At 47.6% G+C, this 15,817-nt stretch overlaps 3 long non-coding RNA genes across 4 annotated transcripts; all 3 read right to left on the bottom strand.

Moving 5' to 3' along the window:
• Positions 1–2,886: 2,886 nt before the first annotated feature.
• Positions 2,887–3,519, bottom strand: LOC132474285 (uncharacterized). 2 transcript variants are annotated; one of them, XR_009529631.1, is made up of 3 exons: positions 3,436–3,519; positions 3,166–3,282; positions 2,887–2,956 (listed from the first exon to the last, which is right to left on the bottom strand). It is a non-coding gene; the product is annotated as an uncharacterized LOC132474285 (long non-coding RNA). The 2 variants fall into 2 exon arrangements; XR_009529632.1 differs by having other exon boundaries at positions 2,888–2,962.
• Positions 3,520–3,824: 305 nt separating this feature from the next.
• On the bottom strand, positions 3,825–5,376 carry LOC132473915 (uncharacterized). Its single transcript, XR_009529493.1, has 3 exons — positions 5,208–5,376; positions 4,472–4,711; positions 3,825–3,881 (listed from the first exon to the last, which is right to left on the bottom strand). It is a non-coding gene; the product is annotated as an uncharacterized LOC132473915 (long non-coding RNA).
• A 3,160-nt stretch (positions 5,377–8,536) lies between these two features.
• LOC132475296 (uncharacterized) lies at positions 8,537–11,570 on the bottom strand. Its single transcript, XR_009529853.1, has 3 exons — positions 10,243–11,570; positions 10,101–10,164; positions 8,537–8,720 (listed from the first exon to the last, which is right to left on the bottom strand). It is a non-coding gene; the product is annotated as an uncharacterized LOC132475296 (long non-coding RNA).
• Between the last annotated feature and the right edge of the window lie 4,247 nt (positions 11,571–15,817).

Raw genomic sequence — 15,817 nt, forward strand, 5'->3', positions numbered from 1 at the left:
ATGAGAATCTGTATCTCTCATGTAGAACCCCAATTTCGTTGTTTGCACAATGACAATAAAGTCTGAATATCGTCAGACAATGCCAAGGGATCGGTTCTGTCCCGTAAAGGAGAGACGCCTGTACGAGAAGTGCGCCGGGGAACACTCTCTAAATCGACGCCACTTCGACCTGGGCGGGACTTTACGTCCTACGTCACTCGCTATGGGTGTGCATGTGTGCGCATAGCCGTCACTCGCGATGGGTGTGCATGTGAGAAAGGTTTTGGCTTAGTGTCTATGGGTTGGTAATAACGGTTCTGATGATTTTTCTGATGGAAAAGTGGTCTTTTATTTCCATAATCTTTGTTCAGTGAACGCATAAACCCGTTTGTTAGTTAGCAGTTAAACAAAATGCGATCTCTTTGTTTACAGTTACCAACGACCGACTGATGATTGGGGGTTCGATTCCCTAGTGATGCAAGGTTTTTTCTTTCATTTTGGACTGCACACACATTGCGAGTGACGGATACTCGCACAATGTACACACATCACTGTCTTTACAATTTCTAGGCAACCGAAGTTTAAAGATTGTCAAGTGGTTAACTCTTGAATCGCATGTACTAAGACCTGATGGGTTAGTGGTCAGAGAACAACTCATTAACGCGGGGATAAGGGGTTCGATTCCTTAATGAAGCTAGCGTTTTTCTTTCATATTCGACTTGATTTTTCTATGCCATTTTGCGTAACTTGTAGTTTATGATGAAGAAATGTTACTGGGGTTAAGGTTAGGGTAACGCTAAGGGTAAGACACAAAGTGTTTTTGCAACACAATATTTCTTACAATAACAAAGTCCAAAGTTTTGATGACTCCAGTAGGAAACTTAAGATACCTAGAGAAATGCGTGAGTGCTCACAAAACAACAAGTCAGCAGTGTGGTACAGGGTGATCATTTCTGATATACAGTACAAAAGCTGAAACTATTAGCCAGGAGTGGGAAAGATGCAGACGCAGACGTGGGAAGCAAGACGCACCAACACACAGTTGCCTGTTGCAAAATGGTTCAGAGTTTAATAGAAATAGTTAGGGTTAGCTGGTATGGCGTTATCTGGTATGGCTATAGTCTAATGTTAGCTTAGTTCGTGTTGTTTCGTCATGTTAATCGCTAGTAATAGTAAGTCATTTGTAGAAATATAGCCTATCATCACAGACTGTAGGAATGTCACCCACCCCCCATCGCGTACGACACCGACGCTCGTAATCTGTAGTGCAAGGGAGTTCGTGCACACTGCACAGATCCCTGAGACAAACGGCTACGCGCACACATGCAAACCCATAGCGAGTGACGTAGGACGTAAAGTCCCGCCCAGGTCGAAGTGGCGTCGATTTAGAGAGTCCCGTAGAGGGGGGGGGGGTCAAGGTGAGGGTAGAGGGGGGGGGGGGGGGGGTCAAGGTGAGGGTAGTGGGGGGGGGGTCAAGGTGAGGGTAGTGGGGGGGGGGTCAAGGTGAGGGTAGTGGGGGGGGGGTCAAGGTGAGGGTAGAGGGGGGGGGGGTCAAGGTGAGGGTAGAGGGGGGGGGTCAAGGTGAGGGTAGGGGGGGGGGGGGTCAAGGTGAGGGTAGAGGGGGGGGGTGTCAAGGTGAGGGTAGAAGGGGGGGGTGTCAAGGTGAGGGTAGAGGGGGGGGTCAAGGTGAGGGTAGAGGGGGGGGGTCAAGGTGAGGGTAGAGGGGGGGGTCAAGGTGAGGGGGGGGGTTCAAGGTGAGGGGGGGTCAAGGTGAGGGTAGAGGGGGGGTCAAGGTGAGGGTAGAGGGGGGGTCAAGGTGAGGGTAGAGGGGGGGTCAAGGTGAGGGTAGAGGGGGGGTCAAGGTGAGGGGGTCAAGGTGAGGGGGTCAAGGTGAGGGTAGAGGGGGGGTCAAGGTGAGGGTAGAGGGGGGGGTCAAGGTGAGGGTAGAGAGGGGGGGGTCAAGGTGAGGGTAGAGGGGGGGTCAAGGTGAGGGTAGAGGGGGGGGGGTCAAGGTGAGGGTAGAGGGGGGGTCAAGGTGAGGGTAGAGGGTCAAGGTGAGGGTAGAGGGGGGTCAAGGTGAGGGTAGAGGGGGGGGTCAAGGTGAGGGTAGAGGTCGAGGGTAGGGTAGATGTGTATAGGTTCTCATTATGGTCAGTATTAAACATCACATAATGCACAACATGCAGAAAAAGCCACACAACCAGGTAGAATTTGTTATATACGATTTTATATAAACACCACGAGTATACATTTTATAAAATCGTTTGCACATTGAAACATTTTGGGAAGCGATTTGTCCGATGTCCGAACCCATTTTGATCACAAAGCGTGTATCGTGAATCCAGCGCAGCCATCTGTCCCTAACTCTGTCCCTAACACTGAACCCTGACGCCTTGAAGGACAAGGAACCCTCCCACCGTGGGGAGGAAGGAACCCTCGATGGAACACGCTAGGTGCATCCAAACGTGCAACAGATGGTGAGAAGGTCACGTTGCGTGAGTGTGGAGGAGATGAATCCACAGGCCAAAGTCCTGTTGTGTGAGTGTGGAAGAGATGAATCCACAGGCCAAAGTCCTGTTGTGTGAGTGTGGAGTAGATGAATCCACAGGCCAAGGTCACGTTGTGTGAGTGTGGAGGAGATGAATCCACAGGCCAAAGTCCTGTTGTGTGAGTGTGGAGGAGATGAATCCACAGGCCAAAGTCCTGTTGTGTGAGTGTGAAGGAGATGAATCCACAGGCCAGCGATGAGTGGCGGTTGTTGATAACTGAAATGTGGACAGAGGAAAACAGCATATTGTTCAGTTGACTGTCTAGGTAGTGTCACATTATCAAAAGGTTATTACACCTGTAGTCAATGAACACGATATCCATGTCATCTTCAGCAGTGGGATACTGACCAAAGGGACTCCAGCTGGTCAGAGATACAGGGTTGACGCAGCTCAGGTCTGTCTGTCCCAGACTGGACACAGCATTTCAACTGCACCTTGCAAAGACGGATGATATGAATACAAAAGGACACAACGATTCAGTTATCTGGCAGACCGTCCGAGCCAAAGAGTCTTGGTGAATTCAGAAGTGCGCCATGCCATGTAGTCTGAGAACTCAGGGGTGGAACCCAGCACCATTTGATGGAGAGCCCAACACCCCATCCTACCCCGTTTAGAGTTCCATCAGCAACAGACTCACCTTCCAGATGCATGGCTCCTTCAGCTCTCTCCTCAGTGGATATCCCCTTGGAGTCGGGTGTCACTCGCCCCACCCTGACGTCCTTCACCAGGCAGGTCCTCCATCACCTCCCTATCCCTGTTTGGGGACAAACGGGGCCGTTTGGCCTCAATGTCTGGGCACAATCAAAGTGGTAGTTTGATGGTCCGACATCAGTGGTAGTTTGCTATAATGTCTGGTAGTAAACTGTTGTTTCCCAGTACAAGTCATGTTCAGTTCATGCAAACATACCAGTACTACTTGTTGGCAGGCAGACTCATGGTTCTCCAGGTGCACGGCTCCTCCATCAGCTCTCCTTAGCCAAGGACTCCTGGTCTGTGTAAACAGTGGTGGTAGATGAGCAATTTGGGGGGGGGGGGGGGGGGGGGTATTCTTGCGACGCCCGGTTTAAACCAAAGCCCTGGCTGGAGTGTTAATGAGGGCATTAAATATGATTCGTTTTATTCTTTCCAACTTGCATAGAAACTAAAGCAAATGCAAAGCAGCTATAGTTTGTAATCTTTTAAGTCAGAACACTGAAATATTCTAGTTGATGAAAATGCTGTTCAGTTCCATAAATAATTGAATCACTTAGTTCTGATCGTCACATGACTGAACACAATGATGACCCACAGCTGTCCTTTACCTTCCTGAGACCTCTGCAGTCGCATCGTAGCGATCGTAGATCCGAGCGGATCCTGGTGGGTCAGCGATACAATCAGGATATGAAAAAAATAAACATTCTCACACCTCAGTAAACAGTTTTTCTTCATTTTAAAAGGGGACATTATACCACCAGGTGTGAGTGTGATTAGCCTTACAAGCCGTTTCCAAAATCTGACAGATATTACATCACTACTGGGCGTGTACACCTAGATCTGTGCTGGATAGATGAGCAACGTTTACTTCGGTCCACTGGGTAGGCTGGTAGAATGATCTGTACAGCACAGATCTAGGTGGACACGCCCACTAGTGATGTCATATGGGGCAGATTTTCAAAACCGCTTGTTAGGCTAATCACACTCACACCTGGTGGTATAATACTTCCCCTTTACAGAATAACAACTTTCAGAACTCATGTGAGAAATCAGACGCTGCGGCCTCACATGGAGAGCAAAATTGTGAGTGAATAAATCCTGTTCACTCACAGCTCCATTAACCCAGCGACTTTTTTCTCAAAATCATTCTGATCAAAACGATGGCTGAAGAGACCGATGTAGGGCTGGTGGAGTGGCTAGTCTAGCAGCCTACTCCTTCACATTGAGGTGGCAGTGTAAGGTATAATCACCTCAGGGTCGGCTGTCCTTGCCCCCCCACCGAGGGACGTCCTTCACCAGCGGGTCCTCAGCACGGCTCCATCACCACCCCTCCATCAAAGAGTCCTGGTCTGGAGCAAAAAGCAGGGAATTTGCCTCATGTCCACCATGTTCAGTTCATGCAAACCAGTGCAAACCAGTACCACCTGTTGGCAGGTAGATTCATGGTCGTCCTCCAGATGCAGTTCCTCCATCAGCCAAGGCCATCGGGTCTGTAACAAACAGGGGTGGTAGTTGAGCAGTGGGTGGGATTATTCTTTGGACGCCTCTTTTAAACCATTCTGAACCAAAGTACTGACTTTTGGTGTAAAATGTAGAGGAATAGAAGACACTGCAAGTTAAAAAAATAAATAAGAACCATGCACACACTTGAAAATGTGTTATGCAGGAGAATGGTAGAACATTCTGTGAATTCAACAGCACACATTTGAAATTTGACTGTTAACATTATTCAAACAGTCTTCTGCCTCAGCTGAAACTCAATATTTAAAACAAACGATAAAACTTGTAGAATTCTTGTACCAGTAGCGTAGACTCTAGCCTTCACATTGAGGGGTTAGAGTCTCAATAAAACTTCACCGATGGCTCCATTAAGCCAAGGACGGTTTTCTCTAAATTTGCCATATTATATGACGGCTGAAGTAACCGATTTTAGAACATAAACAGTAGCAGTGAGTGATAATCAATTTAGAGACTGGCTGCATTCACCCCAACATCATTCTTAAGGCAGGGCCTCCGTCCACCATGGCGCCGTCGGCTCTCGTCCACCATGGCGCCGTCGGCTCTCGTCCACCATGGCGCCGTCGGCTCTCGTCCACCATGGCGCCGTCGGCTCTCGTCCACCATGGCGCCGTCGGCTCTCGTCCACCATGGCGCCGTCGGCTCTCGTCCACCATGGCTCCGTCGGCTCTCCTCAATCAGTCCTCCTCCTCCACCAACGCGTCCTGACCCAACATCAAACGGCAGTAGTTGGGTCCAAAATCAGCCATATTAGATGACGGCTGAAGTAACCGATTTTAGAACAGAAACCATTCAGTAGCAGTGAGTGATAATCAAACTAGAGACTGGCTGCATTCACCCCGACATCATTCTTACGGCAGGACCTCCACCACGGCTCGTCCATCGGCTCTCGTCCACCATGGCGCCGTCGGCTCTCGTCCACCACGGCTCCTCCGTCGGCTCTCGTCCACCATGGCTCCGTCGGCTCTCGTCCACCATGGCGCCGTCGGCTCTCGTCCACCATGGCTCTGTCGGCTCTCGTCCAACATGGCTCCGTCGGCTCTCCTCCATCAATCCTCCTCCTCCACCAACGCGTCCTGACCTAACATCAAACGGCAGTAGTTGGGTCCAAAATCTGGTAACGAAGCCGGGGAGGTCAAACCTGCACACCCTTGCATTTGTAAAGGGGAAAAAATATCTAAGTTCCTCAAGTTTACTCGTTGAGAAATGTATAAACTACTACTGTCAGAATGAAAATCTGAGAAAGATAATAAAAAATAGTCAACCTCTGCAATTAGTTTCAGAGCGGCTTGGTGATGGTTACCCTGGTCCACCCTGCTGCCCCATTACTGGTCCAGGTAGTGGGGTTACCCTCTGGTACTGAACCATCATAATCAAGCACATGAACATCCAATATACATCCTTTTAACACAAAAATCAACATTGATCGAAAGCCACTTACACCGATAGAGCCTGGTTCAACAGCTCGGCCACATCTACTCCCACCGACCACGCTGCAGAGATCACGGAGAAGATCATAATGTTATAAAAAATGGGTAAATACTGTGGGAATCAATGTGAGAAATCAGACGCTGCAGCCTCACATGGAGAGCAAAATTGTGAGTGAATAAATCCTGTTCACTCACAGCTCCCTAAACCCAGCGACTTTTTTCTCAAAATCATTCTGATCAAAACGATGGCTGAAGAGACCGATGTAGGGCTGGTGGAGTGGCTAGTCTAGCAGCCTACTCCTTCACATTGAGGTGGCAGTGTAAGGTATAATCACCTCAGGGTCGGCTGTCCTTGCCCCCCCACCGAGGGACGTCCTTCACCAGCGGGTCCTCAGCACGGCTCCATCACCACCCCTCACAGAGTCCTGGTCTGGAGCAAAAAGCAGGGAATTTGCCTCATGTCCACCATGTTCAGTTCATGCAAACCAGTGCAAACCAGTACCACCTGTTGGCAGGTAGATTCATGGTCATCCTCCAGATGCAGTTCCTCCATCAGCCAAGGGGTCTGTAACAAACAGGGGTGGTAGTTGAGCAGTTGGTGGGATTATTCTCTGGACGCCTCTTTTAAACCATTCTGAATCAAAGTACTGGCTTTTGGTGTAAAATGTAGAGGAATAGAAGACACTGCAAGTTAAAAAAATAAATAAGAACCATGCACACACTTGAAAATTTGTTATGCAGGAGAATGGTAGAACATTCTGTGAATTCAACAGCACACATTTGAAATTTGACTGTTAACATTATTCAAACAGTCTTCTGCCTCAGCTGAAACTCAATATTTAAGACAAACGATAAAACTTGTAGAATTCTTGTACCAGTAGCGTAGACTCTAGCCTTCACATTGAGGGGTTAGAGTCTCAATAAAACTTCACTGATGGGTCCATTAAGCCAAGGACGGTTTTCTCTAAATCTGCCATATTAGATGACGGCTGAAGTAACCGATTTTAGAACAGAAACCGTTCAGTAGCAGTGAGAGTGATAATCAATTTAGAGATTGGCTGCATTCACCCCGACATCATTCTTAAGGCAGGACCTCCACCACGGCTCCTCCGTCGGCTCTCGTCCACCACGGCTCCTCCGTCGGCTCTCGTCCACCATGGCTCCTCCGTCGGCTCTCGTCCACCATGGCTCCGTCGGCTCTCGTCCACCATGGCTCCGTCGGCTCTCGTCCACCATGGCTCCGTCGGCTCTCGTCCACCATGGCTCCGTCGGCTCCCGTCCACCATGGCGCCGTCGGCTCTCGTCCACCATGGCTCCATCGGCTCTCGTCCACCATGGCTCCGTCGGCTCTCGTCCATCAGCCCTCCTCCTCCACCAACGCGTCCTGACCTAACATCAAACGGCAGTAGTTGGGTCCAAAATCTGGTAACAATGCCGGGGAGGTCAAACCTGCACACCCTTGCATTTGTAAAGGGGGAAAAAATATCCAACTTCCTTAAGTTTACAAGTTGACTCGTTGAGAAATGTATAAACTACTACTGTCAGAATGAAAATCTGAGAAAGATAATAAAAAATAATCAGCCTCAACAATTAGTTTCAGAGCGGCTTGGAGATGGTACCCTGGTCCACCCTGCTGCCCCATTACTGGTCCAGGTAGTGGGGTTACCCTCTAGTCCCCAGCCTCAGGTCCAACCAGCTGTGTTGCACAATATTTAACTAAACCTTGGGAGACGACGTGCCATTTCTAAACTGCTGTAAATTAGCTTTATTAATCAACTACATTTACATTGAGGGCATTTAGCAGATGCTTTTAACCAAAGCGATGAGTACATTTTTCAGAAGGAGAAGCAATAAACTAGACATAGGTTGGACGTCTTCAGGAAGCAGACTCCCAAACACTAAATCAAGGTACTGAACCATCATAAATCAAGCACATTAACATCCAATATACATCCTTTTAACACAAAAATCAACATTGATCGAAAGGCACTTACACCGATAGAGCCTGGTTCAACAGCTCGGCCACATCGCCTCCCACCGACCACGCTGCAGAGATCACTGAGAAGATCATAATGTTATAAAAGATGGGTAAATACTGTGGGAATCAATGTGAGAAATCAGGCGCTGCAGCCTCACATGGAGAGCAAAATTGTGAGTGAATAAATCCTGTTCACTCACAGCTCCATTAACCCAGGGACTTTTTTCTCAAAATCATTCTGATCAAAACGATGGCTGAAGAGACCGATGTAGGGCTGGTGGAGTGGCTAGTCTAGCAGCCTCCTCCTTCACATTGAGGTGGCAGTGTAAGGTATAATCACCTCAGGGTCGGCTGTCCTTCCACGAGGGACGTCCTTCACCAGCAGGTCCTCAGCACGGCTCCATCACCACCCCTCCATCACCCAGTCCTGGTCTGGGGCAAACAGCAGGGAATTTGCCTCATGTCCACCATGTTCAGTTCATGCAAACCAGTGCAAACCAGTACCACCTGTTGGCAGGTAGATTGATGGTCGTCCTCCAGATGCAGTTCCTCCATCAGCCAAGGCCATCGGGTCTGTAACAAACAGGGGTGGTAGTTGAGCAGTGGGTGGGATTATTCTCTGGACGCCTCTTTTAAACCATTCTGAACCAAAGTACTGGCTTTTGGTGTAAAATGTAGAGGAATAGAAGACACTGCAAGTTAAAAAAATAAATAAGAACCATGCACACTTGAAAATGTGTTATGCAGGAGAATGGTAGAACATTCTGTGAATTCAACAGCACACATTTGAAATTTGACTGTTAACATTATTAAAACAGTCTTCTGCCTCAGCTGAAACTCAATATTTAAAACAAACGATAAAACTTGTAGAATTCTTGTACCAGTAGCGTAGACTCTAGCCTTTACATTTAGGGGTTAGAGTCTCAATAAAACTTCACTGATGGCTCCATTAAGCCAAGGACGGTTTTCTCTAAATCTGCCATATTAGATGACGGCTGAAGTAACCGATTTTAGAACAGAAACCGTTCAGTAGCAGTGAGTGATAATCAAACTAGAGACTGGCTGCATTCACCCCGACATCATTCTTAAGGCAGGACCTCCACCACGGCTCCTCCATCGGCTCTCGTCCACCATGGCTCAGTCGGCTCTCGTCCACCATGGCTCCTCCGTTGGCTCTCGTCCACCATGGCTCCTCCGTTGGCTCTCGTCCACCATGGCGCCGTCGGCTCTCGTCCACCATGGCGCCGTCGGCTCTCGTCCACCATGGCGCCGTCGGCTCTCGTCCACCATGGCTCCATCGGCTCTCGTCCATCAGTCCTCCTCCTCCACCAACGCGTCCTGACCTAACATCAAACAGCAGTAGTTGGGTCCAAAATCTGGTAACAAAGCCGGGGAGGTCAAACCTTCATACCCTTGCATTTGTAAAGGGGAAAAAATATCTAACTTCAAGCTTACAAGTTGACTCGTTGAGAAATGTATAAACTACTACTGTCAGAATGAAAATCTGAGAAAGATAATAAAAAATAATCAGCCTCAACAATTAGTTTCAGAGCGGCTTGGAGATGGTACCCTGGTCCACCCTGCTGCCCCATTACTGGTCCAGGTAGTGGGGTTACCCTCTAGTCCCCAGCCTCAGGTCCAACCAGCTGTGTTATATATATAACACACAATATTTAACTAAACCTTGGGAGACGACGTGCCATTTCTAAACTGCTGTAAATTAGCTTTATTAATCAACTACATTTACATTGAGGGCATTTAGCAGATGCTTTTAACCAAAGCGATAGTACATTTTTCAGAAAGAGAAGCAATAAACTAGACACAGGTTGGACGTCTTCAGGAAGCGGACTCCCAAACACTAAATCAAGGTACTGAACCATCATAATCAAGCACATTAACATCCAATATACATCCTTTTAACACAAAAATCTACATTGATCGAAAGGCACTTACACCGATAGAGCCTGGTTCAACAGCTCGGCCACATCTCCTCCCACCGACCACGCTGCAGAGATCACTGAGAAGATCATAATGTTATAAAAGATTGGTAAATACTGTGGGAATCAATGTGAAAGCTTCAATATCAAACACTCACATGTGCGGTTGGATTGACATCTTCTGCATCATACAGGATCAGGACTGCAAGGCCTGGAGTTTCCCCCCGTCTGTTAGCACAACATTCATCCATTTAAAAACACCACGACGCGCTTTACATCACTGCCTCACCAATAATAAACTGAACATCAATATAAGAGTTCTTGGTCACCACGTATCTTAGTTGCCTTGTGCTTAGTTTGATTTATTCAAAAGTCAAAGGTTTATGGTAGCATTTGCGCAACAATTAACTTTACTTTTCTAAACAGCTATACCATTTGATAATACGTGAATAAGCACACTTACATTTAACCCTTCCTTTTGTTTCTGAAGTCTAGCAGAAACTATATTGAGCAGATCACAGCCCAGATATTTAGAACACTAGCAATATCAATAGTAATTTAGATAGTAAAATGATACTTAGCCACATTCAGCTGCTGGGTTGTTGAAGAAATAAAAAGCCGTAGTAGGTAAATGCCGTCGTCTCCATCTTTTACGCGACCCGATAAATGTATGCGCAGAAAATCGAGAGTTGATTGTAGAGCGCAGTTATCAAAGTAGTTTGCGGTATTTTGTGGGATAATTAAAAATATATATATTTTAAGAGTGCCCTTCCTAATTTCTAGTGCATAAGGATTTACCAATAATCGCAGATGGTTACCTATAGAAATGGGGCACTGCCAGATTACCTTAATTGGGTACGCTCATTAGTTATGAGGTTTACGCAAATGCCAATATTGATCGTACTGCCAGACGCCATAATAAGGTGTGGATGACATAACGCAATTGCCAATCCTGATCGTACTGCCAGACGCCATAATAAGGTGTGGATGACGTAACGCAATTGCCAATCCTGTTCGTACTGCCAGTTATCCTCCACCACACAGTACTGCAGCATTAGAGCTTCACAGACTGCACAAAACTAACTACCAACCTCTACAGAAAACCCAAGCCCCGTCATACTGGAATCGTAACGTTCCAGTACGAACCATCCCTAAGTAACGTAACCAGCACCTCACCTTGAGCTGAACGACGATGAAGATCTTGTGGTCGTCTCATTGCAAAATACAGCCAACAGACTTACCTTGAGGCGATCTGGTAGTTTGTTGCTGTTGGTTTATGTACAAAACATTTTGACTAAACATTTCAGTTACCCCATTTAACTAATTATCTACCAATTAACAATGCTTGCCAGTGTACAAAAAAAGCTAACTAATCTGTCTTTTGGCTACTTCCTCGCTTCACATCGCATGAGCATTGTCATATTGATCCGGGTGTGGTCCGAGTGGCCAGAGATGCATGTTAGGATACTGTGCTGTCTGAAGTCTACTGTTCTATAGACGTGCCCCCCTCCGGAGAAACAGTGTTCAAAAGGGCTGTTGCATCAGTTACATGACCTGGAACATCCGTCAAGCTGTGACAGGGACTCCCCAAGGAGAGACGCCATGGGTAGGATGCGAGGGCTCTTTCTCAGCGACTAGAATACACCACAGCGCCTACGGGAGGGAACCATTGCACACATTTCAATATTCCTCTTCATAGATCTTGAAGCCCCAGCGAGGATTTCTTTTCCTCCTCAGCTGAAGAAGAGCTTGGTTACAGCATGAAGAGAACCCTAGTTGGGATGTTACCAAGATGGTTTCTGATTCAAAGGGGGACCCAACTCCCAGGTCCAGCTAGCATCGACAAATGCATTGCAATTCAGCCCAAGAAAAACTTGCATCCCAGCACAGGAGTCCAGAAGATACAATCCACAGGGCCTGCCAGCCAACTATCATGTCGGGGCTAGAAAGGGCAGCCACATCGCCGTCTTTCAAGCTTGAAGGACCATTTCCTAAAATGTTGTGATGTATAATAAGTGCGTATCCCCATGTCATCACGCTCACACATGGTATGCCTCGTCACCATGATCACGCCCGGATGAAGAACCCCAGGCCAGGTAGAACCCTGACTACATGAACAACCGAACCAGGTAGAACCCTGACCACATGAACAACCAGGCCAGGTAGAACCCTGACCACATGAACAACCAGGCCAGGTAGAACCCTGACCACATGAACAACCAGGCCAGGCAGAACCCTGACCACATGAACAACCAGGCCAGGTAGAACCCTGACCACATGAAGAACCAGGCCAGGTAGAACCCTGACCACATGAAGAACCAGGCCAGGTAGAACCCTGACCACATGAAGAACCAAGCCAGGTAGAAGCCTGACCACATGAACAACCAGGCCAGGCAGAACCCTGACCACATGAACAACCAGGCCAGGCAGAACCCTGACCACATGAAGAACCAGGCCAGGTAGAACCCTGACCGCATGAACAACCAGGCCAGGCAGAACCCTGACCACATGAAGAACCAGGCCAGGTAGAACCCTGACCACATGAAGAACCAGGCCAGGTAGAACCCTGACCACATGAAGAACCAGGCCAGGTAGAACCCTGACCACATGAACAACCAGGCCAGGCAGAACCCTGACCGCATGAACAACCAGGCCAGGCAGAACCCTGACCGCATGAACAACCAGGCCAGGCAGAACCCTGACCGCATGAACAACCAGGCCAGGCAGAACCCTGACCGCATGAACAACCAGGCCAGGCAGAACCCTGACCGCATGAACAACCAGGCCAGGTAGAACCCTGACCGCATGAACAACCAGGCCAGGTAAAACCCTGACCACATGAACAACCAGGCAAGGTAGAACCCTCGCCATGCCCACCTGAAGAGCCACAGGCAGTCCAGTTGTTTTCCTTCAGACTCAAACTCTTCCGCTTTGATGAGCCTGAGAACAGGGACGGGATTTGATGGAAGTGGTGAGAAGGTAATCTGATTAGGTCACCCCAGTGGTGGGATGGTAGGTATCGGACATCCCAGTAGCTGGTAGTTATCGGACATCCCAGTAGCTGGTAGGTTTCAGACATCCCAGTAGCTGGTAGGTTTCAGACATCCCAGTAGCTGGTAGGTTTCAGACATCCCAGTAGCTGGTAGGTTTCAGACATCCCAGTAGCTGGTAGGTTTCAGACATCCCAGTAGCTGGTAGGTTTCAGACATCCCAGTAGCTGGTAGGTTTCAGTCATCCCAGTAGTTGGTAGGTTTCAGACATCCCAGTAGCTGGTAGGTTTCAGACATCCCAGTAGTTGGTAGGTTTCAGACATCCCAGTAGTTGGTAGGTTTCAGACATCCCAGTAGTTGGTAGGTTTCAGACATCCCAGTAGTTGGTAGGTATCGGACGTCCCAGTAGTTGGTAGGTATCGGACGTCCCAGTAGTTAGGTAGGTCATGAACGGACCAGACCTTGAACAGAGCAGGGATTGGTTGGTAGGTCTTTACAGTAGGATTCTCCTCATCCTATATGAACAGCAGGCCGATGAGCCCTCTGCTGGCTCAGATGCAAGCCTTTCTCAGGCTGAACTGCAGAGTAATGGAGGAGGCCAGCTGGTCCTGGAAGTTCGGTCCTCTTAAATCAGAACCTATCGCGGTAAGATCCCACCAAGGACCCTTTTCGTGACTGCAGCTGTGCTCTACTCCAGCTGCGGAGGTAGAGAAACCGTAGCTACGGCTTCAAGATGTATGGTGGGCAACGTTGAAATGTGCTCCATGGTTCTCTAGCGAAGGACCGAGGTGGTGTTCTAGTCGTTGAGGAAGAGCCCTCACCTCTCATCCCCGGGCGTTTCTCCTTTAGGTGAGAGCCTGTCACCATCTTGAATGACATCCCAGTTCATGTAAATGACTTCACAACCACCTCTTAGACACATGCCTTCACCTGAAGGGGGCAAGTCTACAGAGCTGGAGGCTTCAGACAGCGCAGAACCCTAGCATGCATCTCTGATCACTCAATCTGAACCCTCATCAGTACGGTAACTCATGTGACGTGATGCAAAGTTCAGGAAGTAGTGGCGAAGCATGTCGAAAGAAAATCTAGACAAAACCTTGGAGTATGTTTTGGCTGCACTCTGAGAAACCCTATGTTACTATTCTCACAATTCACTTGGAACCTATACTACACCCCTTCTAACACAGCATTGACACATGTTTAAACTAAACAGGTAATTAGCCCACATACCAACAAAAAACATTATTTAAATCATTCACCTTTCCACCTCAGCCAACGAGGAGGCCAAAACAATGCCCCAGCATAAAGAGGAAATATAAGGACTTACAGTTCGCAGTTTCTTCTTCATGGTTCAGTTTTGATACTCACAGAATCACTTTCTCCTCCTTGACCTGTGAAGTAACGGAACGAGCAGATTCGTTTTAGTGCTCAAACCACAACACTGAGGCAAAGTTGATTCAAGCTAACTTAATTTGAATTAATCATGCATTCCTTTCCCCAAATATTGGCACCAATCTTCTCCAAACGACAGTCCTTTAACCTGTAGAAACTTCATTAAAACTTGATACTAATCATTTTTTTTACTTTATTTTGGCAGTTGTGTATAGTTTAGCTGCATCTAGACTAATATACTTGAAAGAAATATATCAAATTCTTAAGGGTTTTAACTTTTAATTTTAACATTTTTGCAAAATTACTTGAAATCCTTATCATAACCCGCTTACAGCCACTGAGTTAGAAGTAGCCTACTGACATGAAAATTAAACAAGTCAATCATCTGTGGAACGGGCAGGGCTCGAAAAACTCCAGCCAATCATTTCCATTGCCACCGAGTTGGATTGGACAGTAAGTACGTCAATCAAACGGTCGTACTGCACTCCCCCTCCCCCGCGCCCCGCGCGCGACCCCTTCGCGCAGTACTCGTCGTGACCCAGAGCTCGTGACCCAGAGCAAGCTCCTGTTTGTTGTTATCCTGCGGTAGCTACTGGAAGTTCTGGAACTAATCCACATTTGGACCTAGCAGTAGAAGACAATTTCCATGGCAGACAAGACGCCACCATCCCCACCACCACCAGCAAAGAGAAGGAAAACTCTTTTTCAGAGAGTAATTGATAATAAAAACGCTGAAAGAGAAAAACTGAAATCAAGAATAATCCTAGGCGCTGCTTTCGAACGTTGGCGGCAACTGAAGGACGAGAAGGGTCTAAAAACCGATGCTTGTGTGGCGGTTGACCTAGTTTCAAAGTTTATACCGTTTATACTCGGTAATACCGGTGTTTTGTCCACACCGCGGCAACCCTAGTGAAAACCAGGACTTCCAATACAATTATATGAAACAAACATACATTTTCTAAAAATAGTAATGATTTATGTGACCGTTTAATGTTTATAACATCTGGTGCAACCATAGCCGCGAGAACGTATTCTCAGCAGGGGGTGCTGGAAAAAAAAACCTCAGCCTGCACTAGACTCGCAACTCGTTACATTGATAAAAAAGATATATAGCAGCGCAGCTCAATTACACCAGTGCATGCGCGCACAGTTGAAAATCGATCGTTGTGTTCACTTCCTTCACACCATGGTTCACATCCAGCTGCTCTCAGAACAAGTTTAGCGCACCACCGCTACCCTCACACTTTTTCATATAACCTTTTTTCAGCACTAGGTCATATGAGCATTAAATAAATGCTGCGTCTCAAAATGCCTTGGACAGCAGCGAGGATGACTCGCTTTGCCACGGGCC

The sequence above is a fragment of the Gadus macrocephalus genome, chromosome 16 (assembly GCF_031168955.1).
Source record: "Gadus macrocephalus chromosome 16, ASM3116895v1".
NCBI classification, from domain to species: Eukaryota; Metazoa; Chordata; class Actinopteri; order Gadiformes; family Gadidae; genus Gadus; species Gadus macrocephalus.